Below are 15,387 nucleotides of genomic sequence, written 5' to 3'. Positions count from 1 at the left end.
ACCCACCACTGTAGAGAACATATTATCCAGATTAAGGAGGAAGTATTTAAATCAAACTGTCATTGATATAATTTCAACATCTGAATGAGCTCAAATTTTAATGCTGGAAGCTTGTGGTGTCCACTCAAACACATTGCTTACCTAAAATTGTAGTTGTGATTTCACAATATTACCAAGCAAACTATTACTTATTACACTCTGAGTCCAAGGTTTTAGGAGCTGGACAGTTGGACAACAGTTCACATGATCTTGAGTCTATCCCTCTGTTGATGCAGCCCAGAACTGTTTTGTCTTTTTTGGCAGCTGCTGCACACTGCTGACTCATATTTAAATGGTTGTCCACTAGGACTCCAAGATGCCTCTCACAGTTACCAATATTGAGCAAAGTACCACGTATACTGTACCTGTGCATTTTGTTTTTCTTGCCTAAATGTAGAACCTTAATTTTTTTCACCATTGAATTTCATTTTGTTAGATAGCGTCCAATGTTTAAGTTTCTTATCAAGATCCTTTTCTATTTAGGATACCTTTAGAGAGAAAGTTGTCTGTGAAGACAATCCCGGGAATTCTGTTAATAAAGACAGGCAAGAAAAGGGATTGGAGAGGACAATATTGCAATGCACCATATTTACTAGTTACAGTTTCTATCCGAAGTTTATGGAAAAGCCTTTTTTTTAATTATAAACCTTCAGAGCATGGGACCACAGTTATAGGACTAGTTATTTCCACAAATTTCTTTACATTTTCTGAAATAGCCTCAGAGTCAGAGGTAGTATTAAGCAGATTTGGACCAGTTCGGCCAAATCAGTAGCAGAAATTTTGAGTAATTCGGAGAAAGGTAAATACCACCTCTGGTTGACCCCACCCCCCACCCCCATCGTTTCCTGTCCTATATTCCCTTCTTTTTTTAGCTCAGCTGATTCAGGCAGCAGAGCGGATTGCCATGCCTCAGCTGAGCTAAAAAAACAGCTCAGCTCACCAGCACTGACACCGAGGATACTCTTTGAGTGCTGTGCGCATGCGCAAAGTGTGCATTATGCATGTTTGTGTGTGCAAAGCCCATTTTCATAGAACCAGTATGAAAACATTTGGAATCCCACCACTGCTCAGAATTTCTGCTCCAAAGAAACTTGCGGGGCTACTTACAAGAAACTAACTTACTAAATTATGAAATGTTCCTCTTATAAAGTTGCATGGATCTTATATTGGGGTCCTTTGCACTGTTAGATGAAATCCTAGCTTGATTTCCTTCAGAGGTTTTTCAATCCTCTATGGATTTTTTCCCCCTATGGCTGCTTGAAGTATTTAACTCAGTGATATTTTTAGCTCTTGGTGCTGCTGAGGCTTATTATATTTTAAGCTAGGCTTAATCAATTAAGTGTCTTATTGTGCATATTTTTGCAGGTATATGTAGGTTTCGGGGCTATGAATATGTATGTGTATGCAAATGCTGTATGCCACTCTGTTTGCTAAGCTAACTAATCAATCTTATAAATAAATATCCCCAATCCATTATCATCGAGAGAACATTATAAAGATTTTTTTTTTAAGTTCAGTACAGGTTAGTCAAGTTATGTTCTGGTGGCAGTACTATGCATCATTTATTCATATAATGTTCTTGCAATAAAAATAGTGTGTATGTATTGGGAAAGCAAAACAATAATATATCTTTTCAATAATACACTATCTATTCCAATAATATTGGAAATGTGTAAAGGAAGTAAAGTGTACAGAAAGGACACATCTGCCACAGCACACACTTTCTATCCTGGAAGTGAGACACTGTAATATTTCAATTAGAAGCACCTGAGTGTGGTTGACTATTTGATGAGCTGGCTAATTTAGAAGGGATTTTTTATAGAGGCTCTATTCACTTAGAAGGAGACAGCCACACCTCTGCACTGATGTGGTTTGTTCAATTTTTTTTGCTAAAGCCAGGAAGCTTTGCTCAACTTTAAACATAATTAGCCAGATCATATCTGTGTTCATGAAGGCTTAGAATTATGAATGAGCTGTGCCCATATCTGTGTCCATGAAAACTTAGAATTATGAATGAGCTGTGCTATCTTGGCAGTTATCAAGCAAATTTTTGACCCTTGCAACATTAATACGGTGCATTGGTTTGACTCCTTTCTTTTTGATAACTTCCTCACACCATTTTTTTTTTTAAATGTCAGTATAACAGTAAATTGTCCATAGCGAATGTGGTATATAGTGATATACCCTCCCTAAAAAAAAATTCATTGGTTAAAAAAAGAAAAACCAGAGCTATTATGCTGTGCTATGTGCATGCATGCTCATTTGCGCATACGTAATCTGTTTCTGCATGATGCGTATTTGATCAGTGTCTCCAGTTCATTGCTACATAAGATGAGACAGAATATAATGCTAAATAAGTAATTTGCTAAAAAATGGTATACCAAGAATAGCATTATTATTAATTTTTGCAGTTTCCTCATTTGGCCATTCCCCAGTAAAAAATCAAAAAAGGCCATCAGAAAAATACTCGCTCTTTTTCTCCAATATCCTTCTACATGTATTAAAACCACAGTTCCATTGGTGGGTTCCAGGTGGTACGGTCCAGTATGGGCAAACCAGTGGTAGCTGGGAGCAATGGCCACCATACTGGAATGGTGGCTCATTTGGCCCACCCACCCGCCCACGTTTCTTACCGCTTTTTGATGCAAATGGGCCAATTGCGCATGCACACAGAGTGTGCGGCACCTGCAGGACCTCCGCCAAGCAGCTGAGTGTCGGTGGGCGGTGGTGTGTGCATGCACGCACAGCATGTGTGCCCAACGAGGATGCCCGCTCCCATCGCCGCATACTAGTTGCAACAGGATCCAGAACCCACTACTGCACAGTTCCCAGAATTCCCAGCCTAAAGAAAGGTTGTTTGAATAGTGAATATCTCCTGCAGAAATGTGGTAGTTTCTGTAGCATTTGTGTCCATTGAGGTGAGGAAGACTTACTTTCTCCAGTTTTCCTAATTGGATGTCTTGTTCAACATTTCCAGTGTCCATATTCACAGATGTTCCTCTGAAACAGCAATGTTATAAATGTCACAAAGCACAAAAACCAGTTGGGGTGACTATTTAGGAAAGCAGAGGGGATGGGAGGAAGGAAAGCTGCTGCAAATTCATTTAAAAACATGAGCAATGACCTGCACTTTTCCGGTATTCATCCAACTCTATATAAAGTAAGTTTTATGTGGAAAAAATATCTTGCCAGAAACATCTATCTAGGGATATACTTTCCAGAATAAATATATCAAGCCTACATTTAAAACTATGGAAGGAAGCACCAGGAAAAAAATGCAGCTAGTCAGATTCTTGGCACTGTTTGACTTTGCTTTGTTATCAGATTTGGCTCTGAATATATTGGAAGTCTTGGTCATATATCAGCCAGAGCTATATAAGAAGGGGAGAGAGCCTAGAAACCTGGGATACTCTCATCACAACTATCAGTGGCTCTTCAAATCAAATGTTTCAGAAATTACATCAAAGCATGGATCTAGCATCCAGGTTTCCAATTTTATCCTGTAGCTTTTAATCCAATCTGTCATTTTAAGAATTCCAAGAGAACTTGTAGTTGGCTTCTAATGAATTGGCCAGACTTTCATCATCATCTTTGTTTTACCAAAGTGGAACTGAAGGGCAATTTATCCAAAGCAACCCTTAAGCCAAGCAAGACATAATGCTTCTCATTTCCTTTGAGGCTGGTTCACATGACCCTTTCAGCCCATAGAAGTCAGTGATGCAAAAACCCTAGGCTACATAGATTTTCTGACTATTTCAGAGTGAATTCTGTGTGTGTCTGCCGTTCATTATATCCAACTTTTTAGTGTACTGTGCAACTCTAATGTTGCTCATGTTTATCGTGTTTGATAAATAACATGGCATATCAAGCTTAGTGAAATTTCCAATTTTAGCGCTTTAGGTAACCAAAAATAGAATTTAGCTATGGATAGTTGACATACAAGAGATATGGTTGTGTAGTGGTTAGAGTGCAGTACCGCAGGCTACCTCTGCTGACTGCTGATTGCCAGCAGTTTAGCAGTTCAAGTCCCACTGGCTCAAGGCTGACTCAGTCTTCCATCCTTCCGAGGTCAGTAAAATGAGGACCCACATTGTGGCAGGTAATATGCTTACTCTGTAAATCGCATAGAGAGGGCAGTAAAAAGCATTGTGAAGCAATATATAAGTCTAAGTGCTATTTCTATTGCTATACCCATATATGTAACTGGCAAAAATGTATCAAAGACACAAATATAAAAAAGAGAGAGCCTGGGAGCATAGACATGAAAGGATTTGGTGTCCTCTCTTTTAAAAGGAAGCAAAAGACAAGTCTCCTTTTTAAGCAATTGTTTACTATAACCCAGGATATCCCCTTGGTATTTTTAATCTTCTGTTTGGTTTTCATTTCTTTCATTCTTCAGGTTCTCCTGCTGTCCAGTGAAGAATGAAGTCCCCCAGAGATTTCAGTAGACATCATATTGTCTATTTGGAAACAAAAGTATTTTTCCCTTGGATTTAATCCATATCCACCTGCATATCCAATTATGTACTGTAACACCAAACCTCTTGACAAGTTCCTACTTCTGTTTTAAGGCTCAACCTGTCCTTGGGCTGAAGATAAGAGGTGTTTATCAACTTACAAGGCTTTAAAATAAATTTTATCAGTACCAGGGGAACTCTTTTAATGATTAATTGGCATGGAGAGCATTTTGTATGGCAACATTACTACAAAAGGGAAGGCCTCATTCTTCTATTTCAACCACAACAATACACGAGAACACAATGGATATAAATTTAAGGTAAACCACTCCAAACTCGACTTCAGAAAATACAATTTCAGCAACAGAGTGGTCAACGCCTGGAGTGCATTACCTGACTCTGTGGTTTCTTCCCCCAAACCCCACAACTTTAACCTTAGACTGTCTACTGTTGATCTCACCCCATTCTTAAGAGGTCTGTAGGGGGGTGTGCATAAGTGTACCAATGTGCCTTCTGTTCCTGTCCTAATGTTTCTTTTTATTCGTATCCATTTAATGTATCCAAAATCAAGTTTATACTTATACATGTTGTCTAATACATGCTTGACGAAATAAATAAATATGTTCCATTCACTATTGTAATTCTCCTTCAAAAAAGTATCTTCCTATTACACAAAACTAGTTTCTGTTCTTATCAGGGAAAACTACCTGTTTGCCACATAGAGGGCTTTTGGAGGGGACAGCTGTTCAGGAACAAATGAGCATATTTCCCTTCCTCCAAATCTGACCTCAAAGAATTTCTCCTCTTGGATGTGATGAGTTGTAAGAGCAAGAAACTAGTGCAGGCCAGGCTATACAGTTATTCGTCCACAGTGGGCTGACTCTGTTACTTGACTGCAATGAAGTGATGACCATTGTTGACAAAATTTTGATTGTTTTATATCCTGGGTTCAACTGTATTTTTGGAATGTAATACAAATGACATCTATTTTTAATCTCACAACACAGTCATTTTGAAATCAATAATTAATTTTATTTCTAGGTAGCTTGATAATGAAGGAGACAAACAACTCTCATAGTATTTCCTGTCTAAATTATTTCCCTCTTCCCTTTGAAAGAGTCAAGTCTTCTACATCAATATCTTATCCTTCCCAAAGGGCCCATTTATATGTTATGCCTTGATAAAGATGATGAAAATGAGTTTATGGCATTTATCTTGGTCATGCACTTTATACACTATGCTTGTCTTTGAAATACAAGAGGGAAGAATAATGTCATTATCCTCTTTGGTATATCAAATGTTCAGTAAAACTTTAGACTAACATCAAGTCTCTTGCTAAGTAACAGTAGCACTGAAATGTGGCAAAAGGGGGATCAGGTGACATTTCTTAATAACCCCTTCAGTCTGAAATTCAGAATGCATCCTCTTTCAAGTATTGATGTGCCACAAGCTGAGCTATTGATTTCCCTCCACAATTTATTTTAGCCATCTGCTATCTTTTATAAAGATTTGGTCCTGCAGATTCATAAAACAGGCTGACAATTGTGTATATTATATATCCACATAAATGCATTCAAAATGCTTAAATAAAATATGTAAATCAAGATACAATGACTATATATCCTTGATTTTAATCACAAAGTTTGTTCTTAGATATGTGTCTATGTGTCTGTTTATAATATTTTTCTTATTATATCAAGGAGAGAAGAAGGCTAAATATAAACCTTGTACTAAAACGCAGCTCATGATCCTTAACTTCCTTGCAGACCTTTCAGTTAATAATTTTGCAATTAGCCATAAAATATCCTAACACTGAGACTTCAACAAAGTACAGTAGAACCTCTGGTCCGACCATAATTCGTACCATAACTATGGTCGCAACCCAATTGGGTCATGACCCCAAACCTAATTTTGGATATTTGGTGCTTAAAAAATGATGTGGAAGGGGAAATCAACCGCGAAAAAAATTGTGAATTTTTGGGTTGTAACCCAATTTGGTCATGATCAGAAGCATTCATGACCAGAGGTTCTACTGTATTTTGTTTCTTCATGCCTACCTTTGCCTCTCAAAGCAGGAAAGCAGGTATTGCTGATTTCAGAGGAATTGGTGCAGGGGTGAAATTCACGATAGGTTCTGAAGAACCAGTAGTGGAAATTTTGAGTAGTTCAGAGAACCAGCAAATACCTCCGCTGGCTGGTCCCAGAGGAGAGGGAATGGAGATTTTGCAGTATCCTTCCCCTGCCACGCCTACCAAGCCACTCCCACAGAACGGGTAGTTAAAAAATTGAATTTCACCACTGGATGGATGTATATCAATCAAAGTGTTGGACGATCATCAAATACGTTGTTATAAAGATGGCATTTATTTGAACTAATCCACTTTAATATGTAGGCATGACTTCCACTTGGCTTTAATAACAGCTGAATACACTTTTTCCTTCTTCACTTTCTCTTTGTAGTTCTGGGCATATCAATTGTGATTCAGCTTTGAGCTGGAGGCCTATAGAAAAAGGAAGAGAAGAATATTCATAGAACAGTTCTTGAGGTAGAAGAAAGTAAACCTGTGACAAGCTTTATGGAATATTACCTTTTTGTCTCAATCATTTTTGTTAATTCACTGATTCAGTTTTTCTAATAGTGATGGGAAATTATCTTCCTGCTCTTCCATATGTTATCCAATTCTCGTGGTCCATGCAGTGGTGGAATTCAGCCGGGTGAACCGGTTGTTAACCTTTTGAGCAGTTTGGTGAACTGGTTGTTGGAAGAAATCATCAGGGCAGAGAACCGGTTGTTAAATCATTTGAATCCCACCACTGGTTCCATGTCACCATCACCTATGTTGTAACTATTCAAAATGAAAAACACACAGATCTTCTCAAATATATATGATTAACTTTAATGTAGAGAGATTGCTTAATTTATTTTTTCCAAACAACTTTTCACATTATTCTTGATTGTATTCATATGTCAGTTCTTTTTCTCATTTTAGCAAAGTAGGAAATAATGATGTCCCAAAAGTGCTTTTCAAAAGGCAACTGGACTTTCTGGTTTTTATTTGAAGACATTTTGCTTCTCATTCAAGAACTTCTTCAGCTCTAACTGGATGGTGGGGAAATGGAAGGATTTATATTCCTTGCAACCAGCTGGTCATTTGTATTCTTTTAGCAAGTTGTTAAGACCACCTGGAGCTTTATCTGTGTCGTCAGGTTCACCTGAGTAGTGCGAATGGGTGTGGATCCTTCTTGGAACTGATGAAAGGTCTGTGTTGTATACTGGAAGTATATGTCATATCCTTCCCCCTCTGTTGAGAGAGGGATGTTCAGTTTTGACATAGCTGGCTTTTTTCAACCAGCGAAAAACCAGTCAAAGTCCAGGTGCCTCTTGAAAAAGCACCTTTGGGATAACCATGACTTTGATGACTGAGAATGTCCATAGACATTTAGGAAGCAAGGAATTGATAGCTTCCCTGTCTTTTTTGTGGTGATAAAAAATGTTCCTTCCCCAGTTGACTGGCCCTTACTGACTATCTGCTACATTCAAATTATGCAAATATGTTACTGGTATATTTACCTAATTTGCATGCACATATGTGTATATACAATATATGGTCTTAATAACATTAGAACATAAAAACTTCAGCTTATGATAACACAAAAATGGGCACCTTGAGATCGATAGATCAGATGAGTTAATAAGTTCCTGGAACCCTTTCATTTGCCATTAAATGCTAAGATTGTGGCTGATTGTCAATTTACAGAAGTGTATCTTGGTTTGAATTCCATTGGTTAAAATGTCCAAAGAGCAAAGAAAATTCAGGGTCAAAAGGGTTAGTCTGTGTCATACTATTATGCTGGTGAAAAATTGTTAAGCTAGGCAAAAAAACTTCACTAATGAAATAGAATAAAAGAGGGAAATAAACAATATTTCTGCTATTAAAAGAATAAAAATTGGATTAAAATAAAATACTAGCTATGCTGGTATAAAAGGCTTGCATCATTTTCTCCAGATCCTGATTTGTTATACACTGTCTTCCACTGCACAATCTGGAATAAATGGGGGAAATCTACAGTACAAATATTTGAGCAGCTTTTATTGTCACTGATTATATATTTAGTCTGTGAAATTGGGTCATTTTTTTTCTTTTTTCTTGTCCCTATTCTATTAGCCCAACAAGAAGGCTGGCAAGTCATCAGGCCTGCTGGGCCCCAATCCTGACCTCCTTGCAATTTAGAACGAACACACACCCATGCACAAACAAAACAGAGCAGGTGCAGATGGTTCAACTAATGTTGCTTCAGGCAGGAGATGGCTGGTGTTTTTGCATCTTGTCTACACAACTAGCCTGACTGTGGCATTTGTTGTTTATATTTCACACTGCTGGCCAAGTGAATCAGCCATTGCAATTAGTGCTACTGCTTCAGGGAGAAAGAAAAATAGGGAGAAGAAGGAGAAACAAAACTGAAACAGCTGAAGCGTTACACAGAAAACATCTCTTAACTCAAGCCTGCTAGGAGCAAGGCCAACTAATCAATCGCAGGACCTTTTTCTCCCCAGTTCTTTCAGTGTTATTTTGTGCAGGTAGCAAATTGTGGCCACTCAAATTAGTCATTTGCACTGGATGAATGCACCATGAAATGGATTCATTGATGGAAAGGCACTGCATTGTATTTTATTATTATAGATCAGGGGTAGGGAACTATGGGCCTTTTACAATCTGTGAACTCAGTGGTGGGATTCAGCCACTTCACACCACTTTGGGAGGACCAGTTGTTAACTTTCTGAGCAGTTTGGTGAACTGTTTGCTGGAAGAAATCATTAGGGCAGAGAACCAGTTGTTACATTATTTGAATGCCACTGCTGTGTGAAGTTCAATTGCCAAAATCCCTGAGCCAGCATGGCTGGCTCAGGAATTCTGGGAGTTGAAGTTCACAGATCATTAAAGGAGCCATAGTTCCCCACCCTGTTATAGATGGACAATTGGGGTATGTTTCAATAGAGCAAAGTATCACAATCTTCCTGGCTGGGGAATTCTGGGAACTGAAGTTCATACATATTAAAGTTGCTAAGGTTGAGAAACCCTACAATAGAGATTATTGAGTACTATAGATATGCAAAGAGGCAGAGTAGATAAAGGGCTAAAAGCACTTACTTTAAATACTGTCTTGGATAAATACTGTATGGTTAATAAACCAGAATATTTTACCATGAATGAGAGAAAAGAAATGAAGTAGACATTCCTGGTAGAGAAAGAACATGGTTAACAAAAAAACTGCAAAGAGTTGAAGCCCAGTTGGCAGCTGTAATGAAATTAAGCCAAATGCCACTTGGCATCCGTAATATATCAGAACAGTCAAGGAAGATAATAGCTTTTCTATAAAAAAAAACTTTTTGCATTTCTAAATGAGTCAGTTTCCCCAAAATGTGGCATGGAGGGGATTTTACAGCTGAGATGTCAGATTTAATAGCATTTAAATTTGTGATGGAAAGAGATCAAGGCTTGGCTGTTCCATCCAAACTCAGAATGATAAATCTAGACCCTGCAGTATATTATGTTAAAAGAAATAAGCCCCAGGGGAAGTTTTTCTTAATTATGGTTATTGCCAACAATGAAAATTCATATGCATTTTCAGCACGAAACAGGTGATTTAATTTTGGCCCTGATTTGATTCTCATGTACATATATTTTTAAATTCTACAGGTAATCTTCCAATGTGTTCCAATATAAAACTGAGTGTTTTAGATTGTAACTACAACTTCCATTAGTCATTAAACATTAAAACAATAAGCACATTTCCTCTCCCAAGGAATTCTCTATACTTGGTGTTTAGACAGATAGTTATAAACCTGATCTAAGTTATGCAGATGATTACACGGATTATGGATAAATATATATTAAAAAATTGTGTGTGGAGAAAGATACAGGAAACTATAGACATGTGCCCTGTTTGTGCTTGGGAGTTATCTTGCTACTTTTAGGTGTTGGTTTGTGAGTCAAATTTGGTACTGAGACAAATTGAATACCTCCTACCCCTTCAGGCATACAATTTGCCATATAAAGGCATAACGTGAAGCATTAACAATGGAAAGATAATGCCTTAAACGTTCTGCACACAAGGACAGATTGGGACTATGTAACTTTCATGTATGTGTGAAAATAGACCTAACAGTCTGAGAATATGATTGTTCAGCATAGATTCAAAGAAAATGGGTGGGGGAGAGTAAAGGGAAGAGAGAGGGGAAAGAGAAAGGAGAAACAGACAGACAGACAGACAGACAGACAGACAGACAGACAGACAGACAGACAGACAGACAGACACAGACACAGACAGAGAGACAGAGAGACAGAGAGGGGGCGGATTTTGTAGAAGAATTTATCTTTTTGCCAATTAATTTCTTCTATTTCCTGGTTCTGTACATTTACACAAGATATAATGCAAACTACTGAAATCTACCATCTCTACAATTCTAAGCAAATCCCCTGCATTTACTTAATCTGTGCCCTTGCTTTGAATATCTTCTTATGTCTTTCATCAGGAAAATATTATAATCAGGGTCACAGTAGCAGCAATCAAACAAGAGTGATTATGAGATGAGTATGGAATGCTTGTAAAAAGTCAAATAAGATTGAATAGGATTGGGGACATATTAACAGATAAAGAGGTGCTATTGAATAAAATCCACACACAGGATTCTGACCTATTTATGCCAATTTGATTAAGGAGGTGAGAAATAACTGGCACAGTAGGAAGAAAGTAGCTAACAACTGATTGTCAAGGGGCAGGTGTTGATATGAGTCTGCTTCTTAAGTGGTACATATTCAGGGGAACATACTCTATTTTTAAAACACATTTTTTTTCTCTCAGGAGCCATTTTAAAGCGGCTATGTCATTTTGCTTTCTAAAAACACACTGGATCTAACATTGACAAAGGAAACAAACCAAAATGCTAAAAACAACAACAACAGGTGTGGTGCTTTCATCTCAACACCTTCTGCAGATGGGTCTAGCAACTTCTTCAACACTTTAAATAGTCAGAAGGACAGCCTTAGTATCTCACCTTTTTGTGAGTTCAGCAACAAGATGCATATTACTCAATTGGTTTGTCCTTGGACCTGTACACAGGTTTGTCACGGATGGTCAAACTGGTAGCATAAAGAATCTAATGTTCAAAAAAATCATACAGCTGATATGCAGGATGCAAGGAGAAGGGCACAGTTCTTCAGAGTTGGTGGCCTGTAATACAATTGCATTTGTGTCTTTGAAGATTATGGAAACATTCTAAATAGACAAAGAAGAAGGAAAAAAAGAATAGTATTCACAATTTTTTAAACACACCAGGAAGGTTTTACTGATCAGATTAAAGCCCAGCATTCTGTTTTACTGAATAGTCAGTTTGTTTTAATTTTTTTTCAACTGATAAATTTTTATACAGTGAAAACATGTGGTGCAATTTAGAAGCATAAAGAGCAGTCATCAACAGACTCACACAATTTCGATCCCATAACTGTATTTTTGATTTCAGCGTAATCCGCCCCTCTTCACCTTTGTCTTCCATAAATAAATACAATCTTATTCCTATAAGCCTATAGTAACAGGAGACTACCCTTCTTCATGTGTTGACAGCTGTTAGCAGATGAATACCCACTATTATCTCTAGGCTAAAGAAGACAAAATAGTATTTTCCCTTCTCCTGTTCCAGGAGTGGGCAATCCATTATTTAAAGCCTCGTGTAGATTGCCGAACTTCAAATCTGCAACCTCCAGAGCTCTTTTAGACTGCACTTCTGAAATTTGGTGACAAAATGACCAATTTTCAGGGTTATCATTTTAATGTTCCCTCCTCACTTTTAAATTAAAAGTCAGAATGGTTTAATGTCAAGTTCAGTGTTCATTCTTTCTCCTCCCAGATTTAAAAAGCAGTCAGTGATGTCACCCTTTCACAGGTAAAATAAAAATGTATAAAATATATTATGGCTAATAATAATAATACCGTGTTTCCCAAAAATATGACCTACCCCCAAAGTAACTCCTAGCTTGATTTTTACATGTGTGCCCAAAATAAGCCCTAATTAAGACGCCACCCACTCCAGGATGCATGAGTGGAATGAGACACATAGGTAAAATTTAAGCTAGGGTGGGGATGGGGAGTGGAGCTGTCCTACTTACCAGGCCTTGCACATCCCAACACCTGCTTCATCTTGTAAGGCCACTTCTTCTGGGGCTGCTTGCCACTGCTCATGTGCATCGCCCCTCACCTCTGTTTCACCATCAGAGGCCTTTCCAGAAAGGTTTCTGCAGCTGATAATAGAGCTCAGAATTGATTCAAAACTCTGTTATCGGCTGCACAGGGCGTCAATCTGGAGCCCATATCTCAGCTGCAGAGGCCTTTCCATAAGGCCTCTGATAGTGAAACGGAGGCTGGGGGAAACGTGCGCAAGTGGCAGCAAGCATTGGTGCTGCCACTGCAAGGTGAGTCAGTAACTAGACATACCACAAAAAAAATTGATGGCAAAAAAGTAGAAGACCAGGTCTTATTTTCGGGAAAACATGGTAGCAAACCAGCCTTTTCTGTTCAGCTAAGGATTGAATGATCTGTTGCCTTACCTTATAGGACATAGGAAAGACATCAGTACATGGAGGCTGCATGAGTTGTTCAGAGTTTGATGCTTCTCTGAGTAAAGATCTATCAAAAATATTATTTCTAGAACTCGGTGCATAAATATATCTACAATACTTATTTCTTAAAAGGAATGGACAAAACACACCAGTTAGATGGGCACAATTCAACAGTTCCTGGATTAATAATCTCCTTGCCACCAAGCACTGGGGATGGAGGCCTTTGTATCTGCAACACATAGACTAATGTTATCTTTATAAAATTCTCAATCGGTCACTATTCTCTACAATCAAGGAAATGCAATAGAGGTTGTTGTAAAGCCTGAAGTAGTTACATAGTTGCAAGATTTAAATTACATTGTCAGAGCCATTTCTAAATTCTCTTAGATAAATATTTCACAAAAGTATAGAATACATTCCTTCTGTTAATTTGAGTTTGCATAAAATGTGGTAAAGTTGTATTTTATGGACATACTAAAATACTCATGAAAACAAATATGTGCATCTTTTTTTCAAACACATGGAATAACATTAGAGTAGATTATTACAATTTAAGATTGTCATTGGATCAAAAATGTATGGTTAAACTGAGTGGTATAATTGCTCTGTACATTAATTACCGTATTTTTCAGAGTATAAGACGCACCAAGGTTTTGAAGAGGCAATTTTTTTAAAAAAGTAGGTAGGTAGACAGATAGAGGAATAGAGAGGGACAGAAAGAGAGAGAAATACAGTAGGTAGGTAGGGAGAGAGAGAAAGAGTAGTTAGGTAGGTAGATAAAGGGAGAGAGAGGGGGAGAGAGAAATAGAGACATAGAAAAATACAGTGGGTAGGGAGAGAGAGTGTGTGTGTAGGTAGAGGGATAGAGAAAGAGAAATAGAGAGAGAGAGAAATACAGTAGATAGCTAGGGAGCGAGAGTAGGTAGGTACGTTGGTAGATAGCAGGGGAGAGGGGAGAGAGAGAGAGAGAGAGAGAGAGAGAGAGAGAGAGACAGAGACAGAGACAGAGACAGAGACAGAGACAGAGACAGAGACAGAGACAGAGACAGAGACAGAGAGACAGAGAGAGAGAGAGAGAGAAAGACAGTAGGGAGAGAGAGAGAGAGAGAGACAGAGAGAGAGAGACAGAGACAGAGAGACAGAGAGACAGACAGAGAGAGAGTAGGTAGGTAGGTAGATGTTTCCAGGTGTATTTATCCATGTTCTGGAGAAGGAGCATCTAAGACTTTGTTTCTGCTGGCACAGCACTTGATCAATGTAATTTTCATCAATCAAAGAGCTTTCCAAAAGGGAAAAAAAAGTTTTTGCACTCTGCAAACCTCCCAAAAATGGCCCATTTTCCGCAAAAACTGGCATGTTTTTTTTTCAAACAAAAAGTATGAATAGCCTGGAGGGGGGCTTGCAAAGTGCTCCTGGGGAGGTGGGTGGGCAAAAATGAGCAAAAAACAGCCCCTTTTTTGCGAAAGCAGGCCCTTTTTGTGAAAGGAATTGCATGCATAGACTTATGGAGGCTTATAGAGTGCTGCTGGGGGTTGGGGGGCAAAAACAGCCCATTGTTTGGCCATTTCTGCCCTCCCCAGCCCCCAGGAGCTCTCTGAAAGCCTCCATAAGGGTATGCATGGCCATTTTGGTGAAGTGGGCAGGGCTTCGGGAGGCAAAAAATGCTGTATTCGATGTATAAAACGCACTCAGATTTTCAGCCTCTTTTTTGAGGAAAAAAGGTGCGTCTTATACTCCGAAAAATACGGTATTTATTGTATTGTAAAATGAAAAGAATGAATATCCACATCTGTTCTGAGAAGAACTCATGGTAGAACACTCTCAAATTGCAGGAAACAATATGCTGAATTGTGGGGACCATTATAGCCAATCTGAATTCTGTTTCTCATTGATCTCAGTGGAAGCTTGACATGTCCCAGTTCTGAAAAATTATTTTTAAAAAGCTATATTGTAAATAGGTTGATCAATTATGTATTACTGCAGAACAGAACAAAGGATGAGCATACAAAATTGAAACAAAAAGAAAAGAAACATGATGAGATGAAAAATTGTGAATAATTTATATACTTTAAATAGTAATAAAACTGATCTTATATAAATGGGGGGAGGGTGATCAGGTGACCCACCTGCTTATTTCGTTTGTATGTTTGAATGGCAGCTTTTGACACCTATTGTCCTTTGTAGTGGCTCCTTTAAATTAGACTTGATTGAAATATTTCAAATAGAAGATACCTTCAAATAGAGAACTAGGATTTGATTGATTGATTGATTGGCAA

Source organism: Natrix helvetica (genome assembly GCF_964273705.1).
Source record: "Natrix helvetica genome assembly, chromosome: 4".
NCBI classification, from domain to species: domain Eukaryota; kingdom Metazoa; phylum Chordata; class Lepidosauria; order Squamata; family Natricidae; genus Natrix; species Natrix helvetica.
The sequence above is the reverse complement of the archived record's forward strand: the minus strand, read 5'-3'. Positions refer to the sequence as shown.